This window comes from Pongo abelii, chromosome 5 (assembly GCF_028885655.2).
Source record: "Pongo abelii isolate AG06213 chromosome 5, NHGRI_mPonAbe1-v2.0_pri, whole genome shotgun sequence".
Taxonomy (NCBI): Eukaryota; Metazoa; Chordata; class Mammalia; order Primates; family Hominidae; genus Pongo; species Pongo abelii.
Genome location: NC_071990.2, coordinates 7,020,506 through 7,047,327, shown reverse-complemented (window position 1 = coordinate 7,047,327; position 26,822 = coordinate 7,020,506). Strand labels below are relative to the sequence as shown.

The 26,822-nt window shown below is 42.7% G+C and overlaps 1 protein-coding gene across 10 annotated transcripts in view; it reads right to left on the bottom strand.

Moving 5' to 3' along the window:
- The window catches only part of RREB1 (ras responsive element binding protein 1), a 144,056-nt gene that overhangs the window by 93,829 nt on the left and 23,405 nt on the right, over nt 1-26,822 (bottom strand). Inside the window, exons 1-2 of one of the 10 annotated variants that reach the window (XM_054557167.2) lie at nt 18,474-25,906; nt 16,956-17,103 (exon numbers count right to left, since the gene is read on the bottom strand). The exons of 7 other annotated variants lie outside the window; for them this stretch is intronic. The gene's annotated coding sequence lies outside the window, so the exon portion shown is untranslated. Of the gene's footprint in view, nt 1-16,955; nt 17,974-18,473; nt 25,907-26,822 lie in introns of those variants that run through there. 2 more of the 10 variants (XM_054557166.2, XM_054557169.2) reach the window with 2 other exon arrangements.

Below are 26,822 nucleotides of genomic sequence, written 5' to 3'. Positions count from 1 at the left end.
GTCACCCAGGTTGGAGTATGGCTCACTGCAGCCCTGACTTTCCAGGATCAAGCAACCCTCCGACCTCAGCTTCTCAAATGCTGGGACCACAGGAGCGCACCACCACACCATGCTAACTTTATTTTTTTTTTTTTGGAGAGACAGTCTCACTATGGCGCCCAGGCTGGTCTTGAACTCCTGGGCTCGAGCGATCCACCTGCTTCAGCCTCTCAAAGTGCTGGGATTACAGGCATGAACCACTGCGCCTGGCCCATGGTCACACAGGGTACATGTGCACACAGTAGGCACTCAATTTTTTTTTTTTTTGAGATGGAGTCTTACTCTGTTGCCCAGGCTGGAATGCAGCGGCATGATCTCGGCTCACTACAACCTCCACCTCCCGGGTTCAAGAAATTCTTGTGCCTCAGCCTCCTAAGTGGCTGGGACTACATGCACGCCCCATCACACCTGGCTAAGTTTTTGTATTTTTGGTAGAGACAGGGTTTCACCATGTTGCCTAGGCTGGTCTCCAACTTCCTGAACTCAAGCCATCTGCTTGCCGCTGCATCCCAAAGTGCTGGGATTTCAGACGTGAGCCACCGCACCCAGCCAAATATTTTACTAATTAATTAGTCATCTCCAAAAAATGGGCAGTCGGGTCTTATACTATGAGTAAGAAGAAAAGAAAAGAAGAGCTGATGGGTTAAGAAGCAAAGGACCCCAGGGAGCTGGGGCAAGGCAGCCCAGTGGCAGTCAGACAGACAAAGGCCTCCCCAACAGCCAGGGACGATGAAGCTGAACAGAGGGGCAGCTCTTGGTCAGCTTTGGTATTTAAGACCATGTGATCTCAACGTGCTCTTGAACAAGAATGGGTACACAGGAGCAGCCAAGTGGCACTCTGGAACCCTCTCCTCCTACTCAGGGTACGTACAGCATCCTGTTTCCTACGCTGGATGGCTGGCTAGGAGAAGGAAGGAAAACTAAGATTGTCTTGTTTCAAAGGGCTGCAACTATATTCCAGCTGTTAAAGGCAAGCCTGTTATGTTTCTTCCAACGGATGCCCAATTCATACATATAGCTGCTCTCCTCAAGAATAAACAAGTGGATTCTATATACAAATACCAAGGGCACCAGGTCTCCCAAAGGAGAAAAAATTTGTTTTACAAATGCCCAACCCAAAATGGCTTTCACATTTTTTTTCAGGCTGAATTTTGCAGCTCTAACCCAGATGTGGCTCAGTGTGGAAGGTGGCTGGGAGAGCCACAAGAGACTGGCTGGTGTTCCCTCTTAAGAGGCAAAAAGCACACCAAGAGCACAGTGTTCCCTGGCCTTCCTCACAGGTTAAGTTGGTCTGAGCAAATCTGTGATTCAATTAGTGTGAGTTCAGTTGCTCTTTTTTAGGTCAGCTCTTTCTTTTGTTTAGATTTGACTCGAGATTTACTTCAATTATCTACACCTCTGCTAAGTACCTAAGCAAATTAAACCATTTAAAGTGATGAAGGGAAAGGAAGTGGATGGAGCTTTAAAACAACTTATGCAAATAATTTCCTCCCTCTCCCACCTCTGTTCCCTTCAATTACTAAACTCCAAGACAAGCAACTGCTTCTCAAACGAAAAGTCTAGACTCTTAAGTGTGAATGAGAAAAAACCCCGTGGTTAAGCCCTGGCTTGCTGAAAACTAAAAATTTCAGCAAATCTGGAATGAAATGTTACTTTCTGAGTTATACAAAGCTTAGCAGCTGTTCCCAGCCAACACGAAACCCGAAAGGGGTGATGCTATCTTTATCTTCTACCTAGAGTTAAAGCCGGTACTGTCCAGGACAGAGCTGCCAAGGAGCCGTCTCAGTTCTAGTCTGCTGAACACAAAAGACAAAGCCAAGGGAATACATGGGCCAGCAAAGGACACCTAAACAACAACAAATAATAGACCCACCTGGAAGAAAGAAAACGCAGTTAATAATTAAAAAATTTAAAAGGATGCAAGGAAACAAGCAGTTCTTAATGTCATTTGGAAAACCCTTTTCAATCAGTTCAAAATTCAAAAGATTAAATCACATCTAACTCTATCTGGATTTCCCAAGTGCAAGGGGAGGAAACTATTTTATCAGATTTCTTGGATGGGAAAATACATTTTCTCTATTAAAACTTAAGTCCTGGCCGGGTGCTGTGGCTCACGCCTGTAATCCCAGCACTTTGGGAGGCCAAGGCAGGCGAATCACCTGAGGTCAGGAGTTCGAGACTAGCCAGGCCAACAGGGTGAAACCCTGTCTCTACCAAAAATATGAAAATTAGCTGGGTGTGGTGGCACATGCTTATAATCCCAGCCACTCGGGAGGCTGAGTGAGGCAGGAGAATCATTTAAACCCGGGAGGCAGAAGTTGCAGTGAGCCAAGATCGCGCCACTGCACTCCAGCCTGGGCAACAGAGCAAAGCACTTTCTCAAACAAACAAACAAAACAAAACCGAAGTCCAGCTCATAAAGACTTCATAGAAACCTTCTTCAGACCACCTGATGGAATCAGGCCTCAGATGAGCATCTCAGGGCAGGCAGATGGATGATGGAAAAAGACCAAAGAAGAATCAAAAGGGAAGGTGATGAGAACAGGGCCTTTCTTCTCATAAGCCTGAAAATTACACATAGGTTAACTGAAGAAAATATTCTTCTAGTGCGACTGAACTATCTCCCTCTGAGAAACCACTTCCCACCAGGCCCCTTCGTTCCGCCCCTAACAACCCCGTTCTATTTATTGCTCAGTTTTAAATGACTGGGCAGCTGCTGCCTAGCCATGCCCCTCTAGTATTGACCAACACTGTCACCAGTCCCCCACACACATAAACCACCAACGAATGAAGCTCGTGGTAAGGGGGCTTAACTTGGAATGTGAACTGTCACCAGCACACCACACTTCCTGCGAACTCTGACAGACTGTCTCCATTCAAGAAAAAATGAAAAGACTACCTTAAGGCCTGGTGGGTAACCACCCAAAGATGAACAAGTGGAATTGCACAGTAGTTAAGGAGTAGGCTCTGGAGCCACATCGCAAATCCTGCCTCTACCACTTGCCAGCAGTGGTAAGTGGCCTGACCCTTAGACAGTTAGGGAACCTCTCAGTTCTGCAATTTCCTCATCTGTGAGATGGAGACAATAATAATAATACTGAATTCATATGACTGTTGTGAGAAATAGATTAGTCAAATCTATAAAGTGCTAAAACCTGTCTGGGACACATGATACCATCCCTCAGTGCTTTTCATCATCATATACATGCTCACACCTGAGCACACATACTGTACGTTCACATTAGCAAGTGTCTATTAGTCCTTCACATCCCCAGTGATGAGTTCAACCAGTGCTACAAACATTGTACTCCCACTGGGCAGTCATTTTCAAACTTTAGTATGCACCTGGAGAGCTTATGATAACAGATTTCTGGGCCCCACCTCCACATTTCTGATTCAGCAAGGCTGGAGTGGGGCCTAGGAATCTGTGTTTCTAACAAGTTCCCAGGTGATGCTAATGCTGCTTGTCTGGGGACCACACTTACAGAACCAAAGTGTCATTATGTTCTAGGCTTCAGGCCTAAGCTTCATCTAGTTTATGTGCATACAGAACCTTATGGAGATGAAATGGAAAAGGAGAATAAAGCAAAGATGCTCACTGCTCAAAGAATATCCGCATATTCTTCCATATTTCCTGGCAACCCTATACCTTTGTGGTCAGGCAGGTCACATGACTAGTCCTGGCCAATGAGCTGTGAGCACAAGTACCGGCCATCGCTTCCAGGCTGCAGCCTTTCAAAGTCAGTATGTAACCCACTAGCTCTTTCCTTATGGTGGCAACCTGGAAGCATGTGTAATGACAGAGTAGCTATAAGACAAGAGCAGCCTGGATCCCTGGGGTTACCACTTGTAAGGGAGCTATACTAGAGAGCTGCCAGACCTGCAGAGGATTCTACACCAACAAGCAACGGCATTTTATGGGTTGAGCCACTGGGATTTCAGGGTTTGTTTGATACTTCAACATAGCTTCGCTTAGCCTGACTTCATTATAAAGAGGATGCCCACATCATCAGTCTTAAGCCCAACCTATCAAACAGATCTGAGATATTTTATAAAATCAGCCAGAATTTCTACCCTACTCTCATTCAATTCTATTCACCAAAACAGATGAATTGTTTTTAACCTCCTATTTTGGGTCTGTTTCTCACTAACTAAAAAAATTATTTACTGCAACATGATTATGTACTAGTTGCTAATAATTTAGAAAGCTCAGTCCGCTAAAATGTATTAAAAATGTGAAAAGTAAATACATTGGAGAATTTGTGTGTGTGTGTGTGTGTGTGTATACCGCTACTGGAATCCCTTGACTTTAATTCAGTAGGGAGGAGCAAGTAAAGGGTTTCAATTTTATGTAATCACATGTGGATTGATAAAACTTGTTTTGCCAAAATAGGAGAAAGTGATCTCTTTAAGAGCATCAGAATTTAACCACAAAGCTACTTTAAAAAAAAAATAATAATAATAGTTCTACTAATCTAGGAACATTTTGCAGTTTAACATGTAGGTAATGAGCTGTCAACAGTATACAACTTACCGGACTGTGGAATGAAACGTTAAAGAGATTTTCCTAAAAAAAAAAACAAAACAAAACAAAAAAACTCTCACAAAGATTAATACCTCCTTCACTCTCACACACACACCAAAACACATCCAGAACACTTCAATTAACAACTTCAGACTACAAAATTCATGAAATATACAAAATTAAAAGAATTGGGGAGAGGGAACTAAGAAGTATGTAAGAGAATCGCATAGGACCTTTCAGGTCTACAGAGCAAAGCAGCACTTCTTTGGAGGGCTATCTTTTAGTGGGATTGACAACTAATCTCAAAGGTGGTGGAATTTCCTGCTAGAATTCTCCCTAGCACTTTCTACAGAGAGCAGTGGAACAACTCCTTTGTGTACACACACACATTTTAAAAATTCACTTGCTAAGGAGCTCAGTGACTTCTGCTTCCCACTTAGCACTGGCAAAGCTAAGCACTGAGTTGAAGGGACCCTGCTGCTCCTGGCCTTCTCAAGTTCATAGGCCCCTCCAGTGCCTCATTCTCTGGGTGTGTCACATTCCATCTCTTTAGGTACTTCCATGTGGCCAAAAAAGAAAGGAAAAAAAAAAGGTAAACACTCATGTGATGCATTTGGTCACATTTATAGGTCAGCTGTAAAATCAAAGTTGAGAATAATAAAAAGGCCCCAATGCTAAAAGCTGAATTTCTTTCATATTTTTCATAGCTATTCAGCAACTGTTGGGTTTTTTGGTGAGTGGATTATTTTCTCCATTTTTATCTTTCAGGAGACATAAAAAAAGTCAATTAACAATAATGAAAACCTGAAGATCTAACATTAGTGAAGGTCTGTTTTTTAAAATCATGTAATATACCACTTATAAGAAATTAGAGAGACCAAGAAAGTCGTCATGTACACCCTAAAACAGGATTATTTCTGTACTTTTCATAAGGAGCTAACACTGATGGGGGTTCCCTTAGGATACTGGAAACAACAGGAATAATGTGCAATTAGATACCAAGTGGACTTATACACACAGCTAAAACACTCAGCATCACATCTTACTATCACTCTCCCAGAAAGCCCCAGAACTCCCTATTATTTAGCAAGGTGATTTTCTAACACTCATAATGCATCCTCAAATCAGTGTCCTTGTGTATGTACCTACAAGGGAAATATAATGAGAATATCCAACGTTTTGAAAACGAAAGCCATCTAAAAGTGATTTCATATAGTTTCTGTGATTTCACTTGCTTGGTTTATTTCTCCCATAGTCCTGTTCATCACAAGAGACACTCAAACTATAAGTAAATTCCTGGGAGCTTATAAATGATATGCTTTATACAGCCAAACTGTCCAAAAAGATTTGTGGTTTCAGACTTTTACACACTGTTCCCGTGTCAGTAATTGATCTGTGAGAACTTAACAAGATGATCTCTGCTCCCAGCCTCAACCTGGCAAGGCCACCTTCTCCCTGACCCTGCAGGGAAATGCAGTGTGTGCTCAGCAGTGGGGCTGCTGCCCATTGGCCTCACTAATGTTACCTCCCCTTTAAGCTCTACCAACTTGCACCTAGATCTCAGCCCATTCAAGTGTCATGTGCCTGCAGTGTGCAACATCTATGCAGATGTTAAGGCCATGACCAAAACCAGTTCTCAGCGAAATGACTCCCAAGCCAGCACACCCCAACCACTTTGAAGTCCCTCTTCTGCGTGGACTCCATAGCACAGAGGTTGCCAAGGCCTGCTGCTCCTGGGGGCTGGTTTGTAGATCATATGACTGCTGAAATCCCTTAGATAAAAGCAGGCATTGTCCACTTTTCCTTGAAATCTTGAAATCCTGGATAAGACCAGCAATCAAGTAACATTTCAATCCTCCAACAACCTTAAATCAATTGATCAAATTCTTCTCTTTGGGTCTCAGCTCCCCCCTTATAAATAATACAATGTCTAGTAAAAGCAATTTTAGTCAGTGTTTAAAGCAGACTGATTGCATTTATATTAAATAAAAGATAGGATTATGTGAAGGGGGCAAAGCTTTTAAAACAAACAATGAACCACGCAACAAATTTCTGCAATATCTTTAAACTGCTCTGGAAGCATCAGAGTATTAACTGAAAGCAGCTCCCTTCCTTCCTTCTCCATGTTCAGCCTCCAGCCGCACAGATGAGTTCTCTGTGCCTATGACTGATTCATGGAGGCTGATCTCCGGGCAGCCAGCAGCTGTTCAAATCCACGCCTGGATGCTTCGCTCACTGCACCTCCTGGCTCCACCACCCTAACCTCTCAACATTTGTCCTTGAGGCTCCGCCTACCCGGCGGATGTTACAAGCACATCATCTCAAATGGAGTCGCGATTGCAACAGGCTGCAGGTCACTTCTGCAGGTTATCACAAGGCACCGAAGACAAGCTCTTCCACCATCGGCCACATCTCTCCTGCAAACCCCTCTGTGATGTCCTCACCCCCAAACAGCACACAGACCTGCCACTTGCTTCTTGGGAAATCCTGGTTTTTCTTACTTTTCCATCTGCCCTGAGCATCTAACAATCAGACAACGAATTCCTATTTCTGGTATGCAATTCAAGAAACAGAAATTAGTGGCATTTCCCTTGCCTGACAGTATGACCAATGTCTATACTACAAGAGAATACTTTCCACCTTCAGCATAGCAATCAGGAGGTATAGTTGCCATGGATATGCATGAGACCAAATTTCAAAACTAATTAAAATTTCAAAGGGAACAATTTCTCTTATGGAGAAAAAACCCAAAACACATGAAAACCCTATCTGAATCAGGAAGAGAAAAATTTATACCAACCTATATATGTTAACCATGTGTCACAGCAAACCTAAGTGCACAGAAGACTTAAATTCGGTACTATTAAAAGCTAATATGACGGTGTTTCAAATGTATCTATCTGTTAATCTGATTATTAAAACCTGGATCCAGCAATGCTCCATACTTATGTATATAATATCAAACCACTTGAGAACCAGTAGCAGGTATTAGCAACTCTGGGGAGCTTTCAACCCTGGGATTTCCATGAAAATGTCCATTAATACGTAACAAGGCCAAGAAAGAGTCTGGTATAGCACCATGGAGTGCTGAAGTGTTCTCTACCTATAAAATGGAACTACTGAGAATAAAATTAGCAAATAACCTTGAAAAAAAAACAAAAACAAAAACAAAAACCAACCAGGCCAGGCGCAGTGGCCCACGCCTATAATCCTAGCACTTTGGGAGGCCGAGGCGTGTGGATCACCTGAGGTCAGGAGTTCGAGACCAGCCTGGCCAACATGGTGAAACCCCGTCTCTACTAAAAATACAAAAATTAGCCGGGCATGGTGGTGCACACCTGTAATCCCAGCTACTCGGGAGGCTGAGGCAGGAGAATCGCTTGAACCTGGGAGGCACGAGGTTGCAGTGAGCCGCGATTGCGCCACTGGACTCCAGCCTGGGTGACCAGAGCGAAACTCTGTCTCAACAAAAAACAAAAAACAAACAAAACCCAAAACCTAATAATTTCTGCTGAGTAAATATCTTTTATTTTCCAAGTTAGGATTATTCCTCATGGCCAAAAAGCCACGTGGACACTATTCCAGGTGAGTTGTTCAATTCTGGGCACAGAGATGAATTGTGGAAGAACACTGAGTAAAATGAAGACATACTCATAAAAACAGAACAAGTCACCTCTCAAATCCATTCCAGCTCTAAAATTCTATGATTTTTACAGTAAGACTTAGTTGAGGGCACTCCTTCCTTCCAATTCACCATTTGATGGTTTAAATTTAACTTGAGACTTCCTTTAAGTTCAGGATTCCTTTTCTACAGAGACTATGTTTTCCAGGATGTCTATGACTTCTCTGGTACCTAGGGATCTTTGGTATCATTTGCTTTTAACAATCCATGACATTTTCTATATTATTTGCTGATAAATATGCACAATTCACATTAGGAATACAGACAAATGGCCAGGCGCGGTAGCTCACAACTGTAATTCCAGCACTTTGGGAGGCCGAGGCGGGCAGATCACCTGAGGTCAGGAGTTTGAGACCAGCCTGACCAATATGGTGAAACCCTGACTCTACTAAAAATACAAAAAGTAGCTGGGTGTGGTAGCACGCGCCTGTAGTCCCAGCTACTCGGGAGGCTGAGAGGAGAACTGCTTGAACCTGGGAGGCAGAGGTTACAGTGAGCCGAAATGGTGCCATTGTACTCCATCCTGGGCAACAGAGCGAGACTCTGTCTCAAAAAATAAAGGGAATATAGACAACCTGGTATGGTATTTGGACATCATCTGAATCTGTTAATGAATAACTTTTTTCTACAAATCTGGGCAAAATAAATAATATTTTAGTATAAATATAAATGATATATTTAGTATATATTTCAGTATATACTGAAAGGTTTATTCTAACATGTCATGTTAACTCATGAAGCAGCTGCACATCACTGAGAGGGAAGGAAAGTATTCAGAAACTAATTTTCCATAGAAAACTCCTGGGTGTAAATCATTCTAAAGTATCTTTCAAACTTCCCTGTTTCCTTAAGCATAGCACGGTGAATCAATGTATGATTAATTCAACCTTTTGTGGGGGTGACTCAGGATCATCACGATGAACAACTTACACTAGACTGCTGCCTCTGGAAACTAGTGACATACCCCCCCCACTTTCCTTTTGCCACTAGACCACATGGCTCTGTTGGCCATGCTTGTTTTTCTCAATTGAAAATTTTCCTGAGATAATTGTGGATACACAGGCAGTTGTAAGAAATAACACAGAGGGCTCCTCTGTCCAGTCTGTGAAATTACCCCAATGGGAATCCGCCATGCCGTTTGAATTCTTGTCTCATCCCCTAACATCTTTTCTGCTTGTTGTCAAATGTGTCTCCTTCTGATGGCTTTTTTCCATCCCCAACATTGGCCTCAGAAGTGTAGACTGGAAAATGTGAGACAAGGTGGTCAGGGCTGTATCTACAGTAAGAATAAATAGTGCTAAAGTGCAGGCCTAAAGGATCAATGGGAATCAAGGTAGGAGTGTTAGTACCAGGACTTCCTAACACCTTTGTGGCTTTGAACACTTTATTTTACATACCTCTCCCCCCACGTATACCCTGCTGGCTCTCACTCACATGCACATCGGCTGAATATTCTGGACCGAAGAATGCCAAATAAGCGACCTCTACATAAGCAACATACTACTTTTGAGTCAGCTAGCTCATCAATTGCTATATCCACAATGGTAATTGGCACTCCAGCAGTGTCCAGTGTCTTACTGTGAATACTGTCTACCAAGCCAATAATAGTTTGGAATGAATACACATAGCTTAAAAAACAAACTGTTTTTTTTTCCTGAACTCACTGACGTTTCTGAGGAAGTTTTAACTTATCAATCACTGGTACTATGGAACAATTCAATTACCTAAGTTGAAGGAATGAAGTTATAAGAAAGAAACAACGAAGAGCATTATGAATGTGCTTTAGAGACTTCAGTAAATAAGAAAACTGTCACTTTGTTCTTCTACTGCATTAGGAACTTCTCAAACAAAGAAGCTTGATGGAGGCAGACAGAGAGGGGCTTATCAGCTTAGGACACGGGAAGGATGGTACAATTAACTGTCACACAGACAGATATAATTCACTCTGACGAGGCCAGAGAAAGAAAACAAGGCAAAGAAAGGGCTCATCTTGTCCCTTTACGTAATATCCAAATATCCCAGCACGGAAACCATCTTTTCCTCAAAGGTTATCTACACACGTGGCCTGAGAAGAAAGGCAGCAAGCCTTTGGGGAGTGGGGGAGAAGGAAGGAAAAGAAAACAGGAGGAGGAAAAAGGAAGACCTCTTATCTGAACCACAAATGCCTCATGCTGCGCACTCCAAGCTGAAATGCAGTATCGTAGGTATTCTAAGGGGGAAAAAAAACAACTGCATTTCTTTCCTATTACTGATTCCTCTCTGCTTCACAGACCCAGCTCAGCCAAGTGGAAAACGGCTGCCATGAGTTCTGCAGAAGCTGCATGTCTTGCCCTGGCAGTCTGAAGGTGAAGCAGACTTCAGAGGTGGACAGCTCAGGGAGAATCCAGAGAGGACACAGAAAAGCACACCAGGGCACCTTCTCCACGAGCCACCCACAGTCCATTTTACAGGCTAGAGCTCACCCTCTCAAAGTTAGAAGGTGCTCCAAAAACAGCTGGAGACTGGAGACCATAAACTACAAAACGCATGTGATGTTAAGATACTAAGAAAAGTACGGTTTCATTCTAAAACAGATGCACACACAGAATTGTTTCTTCTGCCATGACAATACAGTTCCCTAGCTTTCAGAGTGCCAGACAAACTAGAATCAGAAACATCTTCCAAACAGTGTGAAGATGGAAGGAAAAAAGAGCTCCTTTTCCTCTCCCTCCCCCACCACCTCCTCCCCACCAAAAAAGAAAAAAAAAAAGAAAGAAGAAAGCCACGACACACCAGAAATAGCCTATGTGAGTCTGCTTCTAACAGCCAAAGGATGTGTGCACTATGAGCGGCTCCCTTGCAATGTGTGTTATAGTGAGCTCAAGCATGACTATATATGGTATGTTTACGGAGTGAATGGACACAAACACGAAGCAGAACTTATATCAGACCCAAATTGGCTTTTAAAGAGCTCGGTTCCTCCACATTTATGGCCACAAGACGTCCCCTAAGTCAGAGCTAACTGTGGATACTTCCAGCGGCAATGTCTCCTGACTTACTGGCACTGAGTTGCAGTGACTCCACCTCACTGCCCTCCCTGGCTGTCTGCGCGTGCACACACTTCCTTCTTCGTCCCCACGTCGCCTCCTCCCCTCCCGTCTCCTGCTTTCCCCTCTCAGGCCATCTACCCCACAGTCCCACAGAGACATAAATGCACGTTCAAGAATGTTGCTGCTGAATGGGGCCTATGTTACATGACAGAGGGCATGGTAAGCGGGCCATAGACTGCTCTAGAAACAGATGGCAAGGCTGAGGCCCACAGCCGCTGCCTGCTTCTCACACGGGCTCCACAAAGTGTTTTATTCACATCGATGTTCTGCCTAGAAGGAAAGCCAGATACTGAAGTGTGTGTGTGTCTGTCTGTGTGTGTGTGTTGGTGGGGGGAGTATAGTCTGAAGATGTATTAAAGTCCGGGGGTAGGGGGGGTGATGCACAGAGAAGGAAGGAGAGGGATACAGAGAGGTGGTGTAGGGAGGTAGGGAAAGAGAGAGAGAGACAGAGAGAGAGAGAGAGAGAGAGGAAGGCTTCATCACTGGCTTTAACAGTCTTGCCCAACCTGTTCTGCGGTATGTTCTGTTAACTCTTTTCTGGCAAATAGATGCAAACAGCAACCCCTTTCTTCCCTCTTCTTATCCCCACAGGCATAGGGGCAGTTACAGGCAGAGAAAAGTCCCAAAGAAAAAGACAGGGCCCGTTACTGGCTGAAATAAACCCATAATTTTGGTCATCTAGTATGAGACTTCCACTATCAGCTACTGGGGCTGACATTTCACTGGAAACTACCAACCTCACAGGCCCTCTCCATCTCCCAACTCTCCTCCTGACCCTGCAAAATAGGTAAATCGAGGTTAGGTCCTCTAAAATAGATACATGGAAATTAGGCTGAGCTAGGTCCAGTTTTCACACACTTGAACAAAGCACTAGGTAAGAAGGAAGCATCAAGTTCTTTTCTTCTTCTTCTTTGGTTGACATTAGGCATTTACAGGGTTAATAAGGGCAGCCTGAAGACCAGAAATTTACCTGCTTAGCAACAGAAGCATCAGCTAAGCTGTACTGGTTGGTTTGATACAGGAAAAGCAGATTCTACCCGGTGAAAATTCCTAGTGATGTTTCAGTTGCCATTTTAAGCAACACACATATTAATCACAGGTAGAAGCCAGCAAGAAACTATGGGAAAAGGAGAAAAGTCCAAGGAGACTTTGCTCAGTTGAAAGGTCCAGATCAAAACCAACCACCAAAACATGCAACCACACATGTAAACCTGCTCTGAAAATTACAACAGATCAGAGCTGAGAAAACTGCTCTTGGAAGCACTAACAAACAAGCTCGTTTTCCCTCTAACTTGTTGTTTATGGCTGCTTTGTCTTCACATGGACCTTCAGGATTCTTCAGGTAGTGGAAAGAGTGGGTGTCTTTTTTAATCATAAAAAGACAGATCTTCCCCTCTACACAGTGAGACAAAGAAAGCATGACTCTCACAAAAGATTACACTTTCCCCCTTTAACTATGTTTGTATGTCGCAATTTTATCAAAAATGCAGATGTAACCCAGGGCCTTCATAACCTCTCTGAAGGACAACAAATAAATATATCTACTTCAAAATTCAACTACAGAAAGCTTCTTCATTTTCAACAAGTGACTTATATTTTTGGAAGCTCCAGGATACCAAGGCACATAGAGTTGGTTGCCGTAAGATGTTTACTGCTGCCTTAACAGAAATTTATCTCCTTGGCCGAAGCAAGGCCTAAAAGCAGTTAGAACTGACAATTTGAACCAGTTGTTGATTATGTAAAGCACAGCAGAAAAAGAATAAAATATACTTTATTAATTAAAATACAAAGAAATAGAAATAATTTGTGGAAAAAAAAAAAAGGAATAATGTCAATGTATACAACCAGAGAACACAGCACCTATATAATTACACAGGGCCAAAGAATGTCTATGTGAGAAAAACAAAACAGAAGTGAAAATCCTAACATTACTGCTATCACCTTTGGATAAGACCATGTTTCAAGAGCAGAAGAATGAGAAATTAAACAGTTACTTATAAATACTCTTCAATACCACATTGTAAAGTTTGGTTTTGACAGTTTCCCTTAAATTCAGTTTTAAAAATTAAGTTCTACATTATAATATAGTTGACAAATTAAAATTGTATATGTACAGTGTACAGGTGAGCTTTTGATATATGTATACATTGTGAAATGGTTAAATCAAGCTAACATATCTATAACGTCATATATTTATTTTTTGTCATGAGAACATTTAACATCTATCTTACGTTCTAAACTGAAGACATTATTTGTGCATAAAGCTCAAAAAGAAAAAATATAATGACTTAGGAAATAATAAAACTTTCTAACTTCAACCCAATTTAAAGGAAAATTTGGAAGTCACATGTTTGAGAATATAAAAAAAAAGTGTGCAAAACCAAGCCACAAAAACAATTCCCCCTTTAATAAAGTAAAATACTTGCACTTATTCAGGATCCCTAGACCAACAGTTTGAGCAAATTAAAACCTTATTTCTGAAACTTACATTTAAAAAAATGTAAGTTGGGTCAAAGAAATTCTAGTGTGGACAAAATGGTGGCATTTAAAGCAAAAATTTGGCCTATGCAAAAAAAAAAAAAGAAAAAGAAAAAAAGGCTGCAGTGATGCACACTGGTCGCCGGCAGAGTGGGCTGCAGAGGCCAGTTGTATCTAACAGTTGTGCTCAAAACAACAAATGGTGCATTCATAAACTGCAAAAGCAGAGGCTGTTCAGAGGCTGTAAAGTCTGCACCCGAATGATGAGCGGCCGACTTTGCTGTTGTTCCACAGTAAGGGAGTGAAAAAAAAGGACTGAATTCAGTTAGAAGCACAGGCTGTCACTTCAGCTGTGGCAAAACGGTCTAGATAAAGAGGCCCCAAGCACCATTTACCCTCTTCCAACAGGAGCTGGGTCTAATGATAATTGAGTCAACACCTCTACATAAGATAATACTGCAAGAGCCAGTGTCGGAGGAAAGCCCAACTAGAAACCAGAACATGCACCTCCCCGCACCCTTCTAGGTTTAAGAAAATATTCAGCACCACAAAACGCATAGTCTCAGACCAAGGGAGTGAACGACCATAGCCTGATTACCTGTGACACTGCCTCTCCATGCCCTTAACAAAAGAAACATCTGGTACCAGCTACTCAGCATCCCTGAAAACTGTCAGAGTTCCAACTTCTTAAAAAATTAATGAGCCGCATTTACACCTGCCAGTGCTGAAGGCCTATCAGGGCTAGCACAGGAACCACAATGCCTCACTTAATAGAAAACACTCAGGTTTGCAGCAAGCAAGCAAGCAAGCATCAGATGGGAGAATTTCCTTATGTATCATTTCCTAACCCTTTTAGCCGTATTTTCCCCAAAAATCCCAGTGGCTCAAATGTATTCACTTGTCTCAAGACAAGTTTCCAACACAAATGTAAAAGTGACCTGTTTCTAACTCAGTTTTGAAAGCTTTATTAGGGCTTTGTATTTGCATCGCCTGGAAAGCTTCCAATGCCTCAGCCAATGGTTCATGCTCCACCAGAACCTCCTGGAGTGGGGTCCCAGCACGTGTAGAAAAGAAAAGTTATCCTCCCCATGAAGAATGAAGAATCACTATTAGGAGAAAAGCGACCACCAAAGGTGGTGCAGCAAAAGTGAGGTAGGTCTCAAAGTGGAGAGAGGGGGTGCCACGTAAAGTCACTGAACTCGTTCTAGGGTCCTAGAGTGGCCGGTGCTGGGGTCCTCCCTGCCCGGCCTTGGGGCAGAAGTCAGTGCCCTGGCTTGGTAAGCTGGCCCCACGTGGTTCCGCCCATCACATGGCTGCAGAGGCGTCAGCTCATGAAGCGGGCCTGCTGGGGGTCAAGCCTGACCCCACGAACTGTCTCAGACTAAGACAGGGCACACTCAGCAAGGCGCCTGGCAGCAGGCAACCTTTGGCCACCGGGAACAGCCTGATGGTTACCAGTGGCCTGCTCACCTCACTGGTGATGTACTTCCAGTACAGAACATCGAGAAACTGCGTCCTGGAGACTTGACACCGAGGGCAGGCGGGAGGAGACAAGGACGTCCAAGCTTTGCGGGGGGACAGGCACCCGGTGGTGCCGAGGGCAGCACAGCTGGGAAGGGCATGGGAGCCGGCTCTCGGAGGAGGGTGTAAAAGCGGAAGCCACGAGGACTGGCTGGGTTTTGTGTGATCCTCCACCTTCATTCTCAGAAAATAGCCTTTTTTTTTTAATTAAGACGGAGTTTCACTCTTGTTGCCCAGGCTGGAGTGCAGTGGCGCGATCTCGGCTCACTGCAACCTCCACCTCCCAAGTTCAAGCGATTCTCCTGCCTCAACCTCCTAAGTAGCTGGGATCACAGGCGCGCGCCACCATGCCCAGCTAATTTTTGTATTTTTTTAGTAGAGACGGGGTTTCACCATGTTGGCCAGGCTGGTCTCGAACTCCTGACCTCAGATGATCCGCCTGCCTCGGCCTCCCAAAGTGCTGGAATTACGAGCGTGAGCCTATGGGCGAGGGCCACCGTTCCCGGCCCAGAAAACGGCACCTTTTAGAAAGGGGAGGCAATTATCCAGCCCTCTGCGGAAAGGGCCAGAAAGGCCCTGCCTCCTGGCCCGGCCACCCGGCTGCCCGTTCTCCTGGGCTCTGTCCTACACACGCCCCGCTCCTTCCAGGTCCACTTTGCGGCAGGCAAGTGTCTGCACCCCTCCTCCTCCTCAAAAAAGGCTTTAAGGAACATTTTCTAGATACGTGGTTTTTCTTTTAAACAAAAGTTTTTGGAGCTACCCATCATGAAATACCCTGCTAAATGTTTTTATTCTGAAATAGCCATCAGGGAAGCCAAACGTTTCAATGGGGACTTATTTGGGGAAATAATTACATAATGAGAGTGGGCATGCTCATGTCTATGCAAATCTTGTGAAAATTTAAAAGTGGTCACAGGCTAAACGCCCTCTAGCCAAAAAAGGCGGGTTGCGGGGGGCGGGCAAGCGTTCGCTCCAAGCACACTCATCTTCTAATCTTTCCCTGAGAGAAATTTATTATTTTAAAGGAGCTGAGTTGCTAAAGGCATCTCTGAAGAGCTCTGGTTGTTCATTAGGTTGTGTCCCCAGCGGCCGTGCCCTTCGCGGCTGAGGAAAGTGCGGCAAGATCCGCTGGAAGACGCGGCTCTACTCACAGGGGAACGCCAGCGCGAACGAACACCGAGCCCCGCCCCGCCCGGCCCCCGCCAGCCCGCCAGCCAATCGGCGCCCGCCGCCCTGACTGATGGCCTCGCTACCCGCTCACCGGACACCCACCGCGGGAGCCCTGGGGGCAGCCCGAGGGGGTCCCCGCGGGAGTGGAGCCCTGACACGGGCAGTCGGCTGCCCGCTCCCAGCCTGAGGAGGGCACAGACAGACCGTCGAGGCCCTGGGAGGGCCGCCGGGCGCCTTCAGCTCTGCGAACACAACTCTACTCAGACCGTGTTCCCGAGGCACAATGGCTGCCCGCCTCTGAGGGAAGGCACCCGCAGTTTTCCCCCCGCCCCTCCCCAGAAACAGAACAGGGTGAAAAGGCCGTCCGGGGCGGGGCACGGGTCACCCACGCTGGCGCTCGAGGGCCAGCGCGCGCGAGCCACCACACGAAGCCTGGCGCGTGCAAGCCCACCTGCGAGCAGGACCAAGTCCACTTTCAAGTTTAGGGACACCACCCTAAGGAACAACTCTTGTTGTATCTTCGCAACTTTCCACTTCAGCCTTAGTCATGGGGCAGATCCCGAACCCGCTGTCCAGCTAAGGAGTAAAAGGCTTCAAACCTATTGGATCGGAGGGGCAGGAGAAGAATAATTTTCGTCAGTAATTTCTTAAATGCTCGTGTCCTTTTCTCTAAGAATAAGTACAGATCACATTCCTGTTTTGGAAAATGATAGGCAAAAGTTGGGGAACATTACATGATATCCAAAACACGTTTATTCTATATCTGTGTTTCAGATTTCATTTTAGCACTTGGTTTACGAGTTACTGTGCTAACTCCAGAAACGAAATAGATTATCAGAAGGCAATCCTGAAAAATCTTTGAGAAAGAGAAAAAGGATATCCCTATAAAATTCAAAGGAGTCTTAAGAATCACCACGATAAGTGTTGTATTACGTCTTTGATAGGGCCTTGAGAATCTTTCATCCTAGAAGGCAGCCCTGAATAAAATTTTTTTTAATTGAAAGAAAAAAAAAAACATGTTTTAAAGTCACTTGCCTTGCCACTCAGCATCTGAACAAATGTTTTAGCTTCAGTACATACAAAAGCTGGCAAAGAAGCCGTGTGGCAGGCCCACATAAAGAGATTTAAAGTGTGAAGCCTGATGGTCTTTCCCCTAAATTCTCAATAATTAAAAAAAATTCAAAATCCATGTGACCTTGGACTCTCTCATTTTCATCTGTCTCTTGCAGTACACTCTCTTTGCTAACCATTCAGCACACTGCAAGCTCTGATAAAAGTAGTTAATGTTTACTGAAACCTGCGCATGAACTGTACTAAACCTGATAGGAATGAAAAAGGCAAAGTTCTGTTAACAGCATCTATGTACAATAAAAAGGGTGGGTGGGGGAATGGACCAAGAAGGAATTTTTTTTCTAGTCTGAATCTAAAAGTTCTGACTGATAAAATATAAATTTCCAAAGTCTAATGAATTGAGTCAATATATATCACCAATTAAAAGATACTTTTAATCTATTTTATCTTTTTGGAAAATTTTGAACACAAATATACCTGAATGATTTTACAGATTTTGTTTTTACAGAACTTAAATCTGTTTATATTTCATATTCTCTCATACTTTTTTTTGAAGGCCCAACTACCTGATCAATAACCAATTCAGTTATATTGTCAAATATTTATTCATTTGAATAGCTACACATAGGTTATAGCAAAACTATTTTATGCAAAAATAAATTTAACATTTCAACAGTTATCTAAAATATTTTTTCTCCCCTTAACTCCAAATGTAAAGTTAACTTTAGTCAAACCAGATCTTTAATTTTAACATTTACCATTACATTCACTCAAAGTATATTGAGTTAAATATCAGAACCTACTGATATTTTTAACTTACTGATACTGTCTTTTCCTCCCATTTCTACACTACCCCTTTTTCTCCAATTACCTCAGTTAAAATAAAATTTCAACTTACAAACATATACATACACACACTGTACCCAGAACAGGATGCTCTCAGGTGTTTAAAGCCAACTTTCTCTCTACCCCATCCCCCCTCCCACCTTTGCTTAAAGGGCAGCAATAGAACCAGTCACCTTGGAAACAAACATCACTCAGTGTTTGCAGAACAAACAATGGTACCTTTTCAGCCAGTACCAGGCAGGCAGGGCAAGGGGCAGCCAAGCAATTCTGGGCCTTACAGGAGTGTTAACATATTGTATTCATTCAGTGCACGAAAAAGTAGTTCAGTACTAAAAGTGAAATGCTCTCAAATGTGTGAACCTTTGGCTAGAAACCATACACAAAAGTGACTAAGGTTTAGAGTCAAATAAGGCTACCTACTAGTTAGAAAAAAAATCTTTTCATTATTTTTGTAATTGTTTTATGTAACTCATGAATAAGGTAAACTATATTCTTGTTACGGAGGATTACCTTCTCCAGCAACTAGGAACAAGTTACTTTTAAAAACAAAACAAAAAAAGTGTCATCTAATTGCTCCCATGAAACAATCATATTCATGTCACTTTTGTCCCAATATGCTAGCATATATTGATTTTTAAATATGTATACTGCTGGGTGCCTTAACCTACTTGTGAATTTCTGGTATTAATAAAGAAATATGAGTGTGAGCTAGAAAACTGTCAATTTTCAGAGCACTGTTTAAAACAGGGCCAAACAGATACATAAATCTATAAGAGCTTTGGATAACAACCACCACTTTGACCTTGGATAACAATTACTAAACTTTGATTTTCTGAAGACTTACAAAAGCTAATCATTTGGGGTAGCTCAAGTTTTAGGGGAGATTCTTTTGTTACTGTTTTTAAAAAGCTCAACTGGATAGTTAATTTAAAAAATATTCAAGTGTCTTTCAGATCCTTCAGAATGAAACTTCAAAATGTTCAACGTAAGTAACAGTTTCCTCCCTATTCTGGGTGTGTGCCGAAGTTTTCCTTCCCACCAATTAAGAGAGAAGGCTGGGCCCAACTGAATTATTTGGACAGGAGTTTGATGTCAGTTAAATACCACAGTAACTGGCATTTTCTATCACCTCCAGACTAAAGGACAAATGCCTAATTAACATGGACCAACATGCAGCTTAAACTGGAAAAGTGCCTGTCCTTTTTCTTTCTTTTCTTTTTTTCTGAAAGATTTAGGTCTTTAACATCCTTGAGTTAAAGTGCACAAAGGGTGTCTAATGCCATCTGACTGAGGTGTAAAAGTCTAATTAACTAATGCTTTTTGCAGCGATAGTAAATCAGTTAACATTATTAATCTTCCTGACTGGGCATAAGTGAGTGAGGAGGGCTATTGAAAAGGAGCTAAACAGTTAGACTGGGTACCCTTGAAAAAGAAAAGGAACTCTGAAAGTGATGACTGATGACACTGAAAATAACTGAGAAATACTTAAAATCCAACCGTTCGCCGGGCCTACCACCAGGCAAGAGACTCTGAAAGCTGAGGCTGCAGCTCCAGGGCAGGGAGAGGAAGAGGAGGAGCTAGGCAGCCGTGAAATGCCTCTCATCTCCCATCCTTCCCTCCCAGCATCACCGAGAGAAACACGACTCTCACGTGCTGGAGGCTTCCCTGCCTTAAATTAACGCTGTACCTTTCCAACTAAAGTTTTTAGTAGACCAAACAAAAGTTTGGAGTAGTTTGAGCAAATGACTGCAACAGTGGAGCCAGTTAGGCTAGTTTCAATTCATCAACAACTATCTTAGCATTTGGCTTCTTAGTTTCATCTGCCTATGTGTTTGGCATCCAAAAATGCACATGCATATCATACTCATGTTAGCAAACCATACTTTATCAAAGGCACTTCCTGCATGTAAACATCTGAAGAGAAAAGGCCAACAGCCGAACAATTTCTGTACCAGGGCTTGGTCTGTCTGTCCTGAGACAATGGCAGTAACTGCAGTCATGCCCTCCACCCTCTTTTCTGGATTCCAACCCTCTATTCCCTGCCTTATAGGAGTCTATAAGGCAGCCCCTTCCCTGGGGGCTCAGGGGGGAAGGGAGAGGCATCAGGTCTAGCAGGCACTCTCTTGGTCCCTTGCCTGCTCCTGCCGCCTCCACCCAGGCCTTCCCAGGAAAGCCAGGGGACAGGACTGCTCAACTCCTGACAGCAGCTGGATGTGACGGAGTTAGCTCTGGGCTTTGGGGAGGGAACTCCCAATGCTGAGGCACTCCCGTCGCCAGATCCTGGGTGATGACCCTAAACCCAGCAAGCTTCCTCCATCTTCTCGAAGAACATCTCAAAGGAGCAGAGTTGGAAAGGGAAGTGAAAGAGGGAGGCCAGGTGCCGCGGTGGCTTGATCTTTTCCCCTCCTCAATATTTCTATCAAGTTTCTGTTTCACTGCCACCTCACATAAGGGGGATATGAACCTATGCATACCTTTTTAATAAAATTCTGAGGCAAACACAACACGTTTGGTTAACGACGGGCTTTCACAAGCCACCTGATAATAAAGAACTCTTGAAAACATCAGGCTTCAGAACTCAGTTCATCCTGAATAAAGATATTTATGCTTTATTTATTGTTTTAAATGTCTTTAGAGGCTGTTATTTGTTACTTTGCATACCATTATACCTAAAAATCATCTCTTCTCCTGTTCAAAAAGGTAGGTCAAGAGAAAACTTTTCATTTGTACTCCTAAGTTTATTACATATTCATGACCTCCTCCTCGAATAACGTCTCAGGCTGACTGTAGTGGCTCATGCCTGTGATCCCAACACTTTGGGAAGCTGAGAATAGAGGATTGCTGGAGCCCAGGAGTTCGAGACCGGCCTGGGCAACATAGCAAGACCTTATCTCTATTTAAAAATAAATAAATAAATAAATAACATCTCTTACGAAAAGCTTGTTTACTATTATCTCTATATTGCCTAGCCATTGGGATCTGAAGCTACTGAAGGGGGGAGAAATCCTAGCCAATTAATTCTTCAAAACAAACTAAAATCCTTAAGATATAATTTATAACTCATTTCTACTTATTAAAATACTGGCATTACTGACATCTATAAACAAAGGCAAGAGAGAAGGTGCAGATGAAGTCCCTTTTCAAATCAAACTTCTACTCAAATCAGAATTGTAAAATTATTTTAGAATTCTTAAAGTTTGGTGGGTTTTTTCCCCCAGAAACCTGTGTGAGGTCAGTTCCATCAAAAGTCATCATCACCCCGATCACCTCCTCAGACATGGGAATCTCACTCAGCTGAGACCAACAGCTGGAGGAGGTACTGGTCCCATTGTACAGATGGCCACAGCCCTTTAATTGAGGTCAGCTGACTTGCTTAGTCATATGCCACCTCTCTCACCAGGTCCACCACAGGACTGTAATTTCTCCCTGCCTGTGTAGTAAAAATCCAGTTTTAGTATTAGCAGAAAATCCAAACAATGTGATCTTCCCAAATCCCATTCTTTCCTGGGCTCAGTTGATCCATACTTACTGTCTACCTGTTTTGCTAAGTTCCCTAGAGCAACTTGAAAGGGCTATAAAAGCTTGAAATAAAGATCATGTTAAATGTTTTTGAAAATATACAGATGGCACATAAAACTTAAACGGAATACCTGCTCCCAATCCCTACTCCTAGACAAAGGTAGAATACTAGGATGCTTTTCCTGTAGGTAACAAGCACATCAGAAATGAGGCAGTCGCCTCCCCTGCCTGCATCTTGGAGAGTTAAGTGGTGCAAGAATGCTGTTGTTGTCAGAACCAGAAGAATAGCAATAAAAGAGGCATCACTGTGGAATAACCACAACCAAGCCACTGGACCCCATTTGAAAAAAAGGAAAATGGAACCACAAGAGAATGAAGTCAGGTTTTTGAGAAAGGTCTCAATCTACCAGCTGGTCTTTTGGCTGCTCCCCTGCCTAAAAGCAGCTTTCAGAATGCTTAGAATTTCCCTGGATTTATGGTCCTAATCCTTTATATGGTACTTTCCAATAGCTTCCATCCTTACAAAGGTTTTTGTTTACGTTTACTGATTAAAAAGAAAGAAAATGCTGCCCATGGGTATCATTGTGTCACTTCCTAAGAAGGCACAAGGAAGATAATTCTACCCATTTTAGAGATGGAAAAACCAAGGTGTGAAGTATATCTTTTTCTATTTTAATCATCATCAAGGTTGGGCTTGCATTCAGGACCTTATGTCTCCTGGCTAACAAACCCAGTCCTCTCTCTAATAGATCACAGTAGATTAATTAAAAGGGCCAAGGGAGGGTCATTAAGTATGTCCAAATGTTTCTTACAATCTGGCTGATTGCATTCTCTTCCCCAATTGAATTCTTTGAAATGATGAGGAAAATGAGGTGATATCAGGGGCTGCTCTGGAAACCGTTCAGTGTATGAACAGGTGGAAGAAAATATATCTTCCTAACTTGTCATACAGTGGCGTTTAGCTCTAGAGTTACAGAACTCCACTTGCAGTTCAGAACTAGTCTAATCATTATTTTCCTGACATTAGACTTTAGGGTTACATATGCAGGATCTGTCTTCCTCTAGGGCAGGGGCCCTCCAGGAGCTATTTCAAGGGATCCACTTACTCATTTGCTCATCAAGCATCTAGAAATCAATTAAATTTACACATATATTGTACAATTATTTTGCAAGTATATGAAGATGCTGCTATATTTAATAGAGATAAGTGCCACTAAAATGTTGATAGAGTTTTTCTGTCGTTAGAACTTCTCAACAGAATCTAAAAAAATAATTAAAATCATACTTGGTCTGGAAATTTTTTACATTAAAAGAGTACCTTACATTTAAAAAGATTGGGAATAATTGCTCTAGAATGTCCAAATAACATGACATTGATTAAAGAAAAACATCCAATGAAAATACAACCACAGATAAAGGACACATCACATCATTCCTAACATTCACAACACAGTGCCCTACGTAAGAGAACAAACACCTTCCTCTCAAGAGAGGGCAACCCTCTAGCGGAAGGACTTTTTGAACTGCTCAATTTGTTTTTCATCAGTAACCCTCACGGGTTTGGGGTAATAAGACAGATCACATGCTATCCAAAAATAAACACACACATTTTGTCAGTTCAGTATTTTCCTCTTTAAAATAAATTTCTGATGAACTACGTATTCATAATTTACCATAAAAAGTTTAATACTATGTTGGTTTCATGTAACCTAGAAGATAGGTTCCTTCACTCACACAATGAGTACCCAGGGAATGCAAAATAATTATAACATTAGCCTATGACCCTGTCCCCCAAAATTATGCCACATCAAAATGTGATTTTCATGTTCAAGAATATTTGAATACACCAAAAAAGACTTGTCATATCATATTAAAATTTTAAAACATATGGTATAAAGACATGTACAAAAATGGTTTTTTTTATTGTCCACAATAAATCCCATTTTTGTAATATGTGTATATATCCATAGAAAACCATCTAGAAGGAAATAGTAAAGTATCAACAATGGTTATCTCTGACTTGTGGGCATAAATAATTTTACTTTCCTTTTTCCTTTTTGCATCATTAGATGTTTTTTCCTTTTGGTTCATTTATAATTCTTCTATTGTGGGCATAGGTGCAGTGAAATAATTAAAATTCTGATGAGAAAAATAATTTTTAATCCTTAGGACTATTTATAATCTTAATTTAGGATAACTTGTTTTTTCTTCATATTCCTTCTTATTATCTACAATGAATAAGAACATTCATTCATTCATTCATTCGTTTACTTATTTAGAGATGGAGTCTCACAATGTTGCCCAGGCTGATTTCAAACTCCTAGGTTCAAGCAATCCTCCTGCCTCAGCCTCCCAAGTGGCTGGGACTTCCCGGGTATGCCACCGTGCCTGGCTAAGAACATTTTATGATGGGTAAAAAACAATGTTTAAACAGTCCTGATTTTGATTTATTGGCTCTTGGTGGATTATTGATACAATCTGCTACTAACATCATAGTAGAAATAATTGTGGCTCCACCACAAAAGTTCATACAAGCCCATCCAGGCACCTGGATTTGGCAGGATGAGCTGATGTCTAAGAGAATGTGACATGCAAGACCAGAGTTCCACATCAAGCCTCCCCATGCATCTCTCCAGGCCTCACTTTCCTCACCTGTAAGCTAAGGGGGTATAAGGAAAAGAAACGAATCATGCTTCCCTGAGGCCCCTTCCAGTGCAATGCTCTACGATTGTAAACAGGGAAAATGCAAATATCATTTAATCAAATCTTGCCAGTCATAACCACTTGTCGACTTGCTCAGGATAGATGTGAACTCATTTCACCAATTTGACTACTTGTATTGCTTGATGGATAGTACAGCAAAGATAGAAACACTGAATTAATTAAACATGTTTTTAAAAGGTCTCCATAGCTCACAAATTTTCAAGTTTCCTAATCTGTGTGGCAACCCTACCCAAAATGAGGGCACATGCAGAAAAGAAGCTCCAACAACAACAAACACAGTCACTTACTGAATGTTTACATTGTATACCAGACACTGGGTATTCATAGTGTGTTATATTACACTCTACAATCCCATCACTTAGATCTAATGACTTCCATTTTATACCTGTAAAAAAAAAAATCTGTTAAAAAAAAAAAAATCTGTGTGTGAAGAGCAAAAGCTGTTTTCAACAATGGTGCATGCCTATGGGCAAGACACCCAACTGCTCTGTGTCAATATCGCCACCTGTGAAACAGGTCAAATAACCTCTACCTCATTCATTCCTTCAACAAATACTGACTGACCACCTAGTATGTGCCAGGCACTATGGCAAGTGCTTGGGAGGCATCAGTGAATAAAATGCTTAAAAAGAACAAAAAGTGGCTGGGCATGGTGGCTCACATCTCTAATCTCACCACTTTAGAAGGCTGAGGTGGATGGATCACTTGAGGCCCAGGAGACCAGACTGGGCAACACAGTAAAACCCGATCTCGGCTGGGCATGGTGGCTCACATCTGCAATCCCAGCAATTTGGGAAGCTGAGGCAGGTGGATCACCTGAGGTCAGGAGTTTGAGTCCAGCCTGACCAACATGATGAAACCCTGTCTCTACTAAAAATACAAAAATTGGCCAGGCATGGTGGCGCATGCCTGTAATCCCAGCTACTTCGGAGGCTGAGGCAGGAGAATCGCTTGAACCCGGAGGCAGAGGTTGCAGTGAGCCGAGATCGCACTATTGTACTCCAGCCTGGGCAACAAGAGCAAAACTCCATCTCAAACAAACAAACAAAAAAAACCCGATCTTTACTAAAAATACAAAAACTAGCTGGGAGTGGTGGCATGTGCCTGTAGTCCCAGCTACTTGGGAGGCTGAGGCAAGACAATCACAGGAACCCAGGAGGTGAAGGTCGCAGTAAGCCAAGATCATACCACTGCACTCCAGCCTGGGTGACAGAGGAGACTGTCTCAAAGAAAAAAAAAAAAAAAAAAGTCCTCAAGGAGCTTAACCTATAGTACATTATCTCCCTTTCTTCCCCCATTTAAAAACGGACAAAGCATTAGAAAACAAATCCAATAGAAGCCATCAGCTTTGGCCGGGCGTGTGGCTTACACTTGTAATCCTATCACTTTGGGAGGCAGAGATGGGAGGATCCCTTGAGGCCAGGAGTTCGAGAAGCTATCAGCTTTGTCAGCCCAAAAGTGGATATTTTTACTTAACAAACAAATGCAGAAGTGAAAAGATGAAGAGCACTTGTATTGGAGTACACTGGCCTGGGTTTGAATTCAGACTCCCTCACTAACTAGCTAGAGTAACCTTGGGCAAGTTATTTAAACTAAGCCCCAGCTTCCTCATCTGTAAACAGAAATAACAGTGAACTTTTAAGTTGATGCAAAGATTAAATGAGATGAAATACAGACTGCAAGAGGTATAACGCCTCCTGTACCTTAAGTTAGGTAACTGAAAAGATTAGGGTGACCTCCCCAAATGCCACCTTCCAAATCTGCAAAATGAGGATAATTATACCAATTTAACAGGACTGTTGTGAGGACTATGAAGATAATGCACCGAAAGCATTTAACATGACTGGCATACAATGGTACATATTTGCCTCTTAGAAATGACTATTGGCCGGGCGCGGTGGCTCACGCCTGTAATCCCAGCACTTTGGGAGGCTGAGGTGGGTGGATCACGAGGCTGAGGTGGGAGGTCAGGAGATCGAGACCACGGTGAAACCCCGTCTCTACTAAAAATACAAAAAATTAGCCGGGCGCAGTGGCGGGCGTCTGTAGTCCCACCTACTCTGGAGGCTGAGGCAGGAGAATGGTGTGAACCCAGGAGGCAGAGCTTGCAGTGAGCCGAGATCGCGCCACTGCACTCTAGCCTGGGCGACAGAGCGAG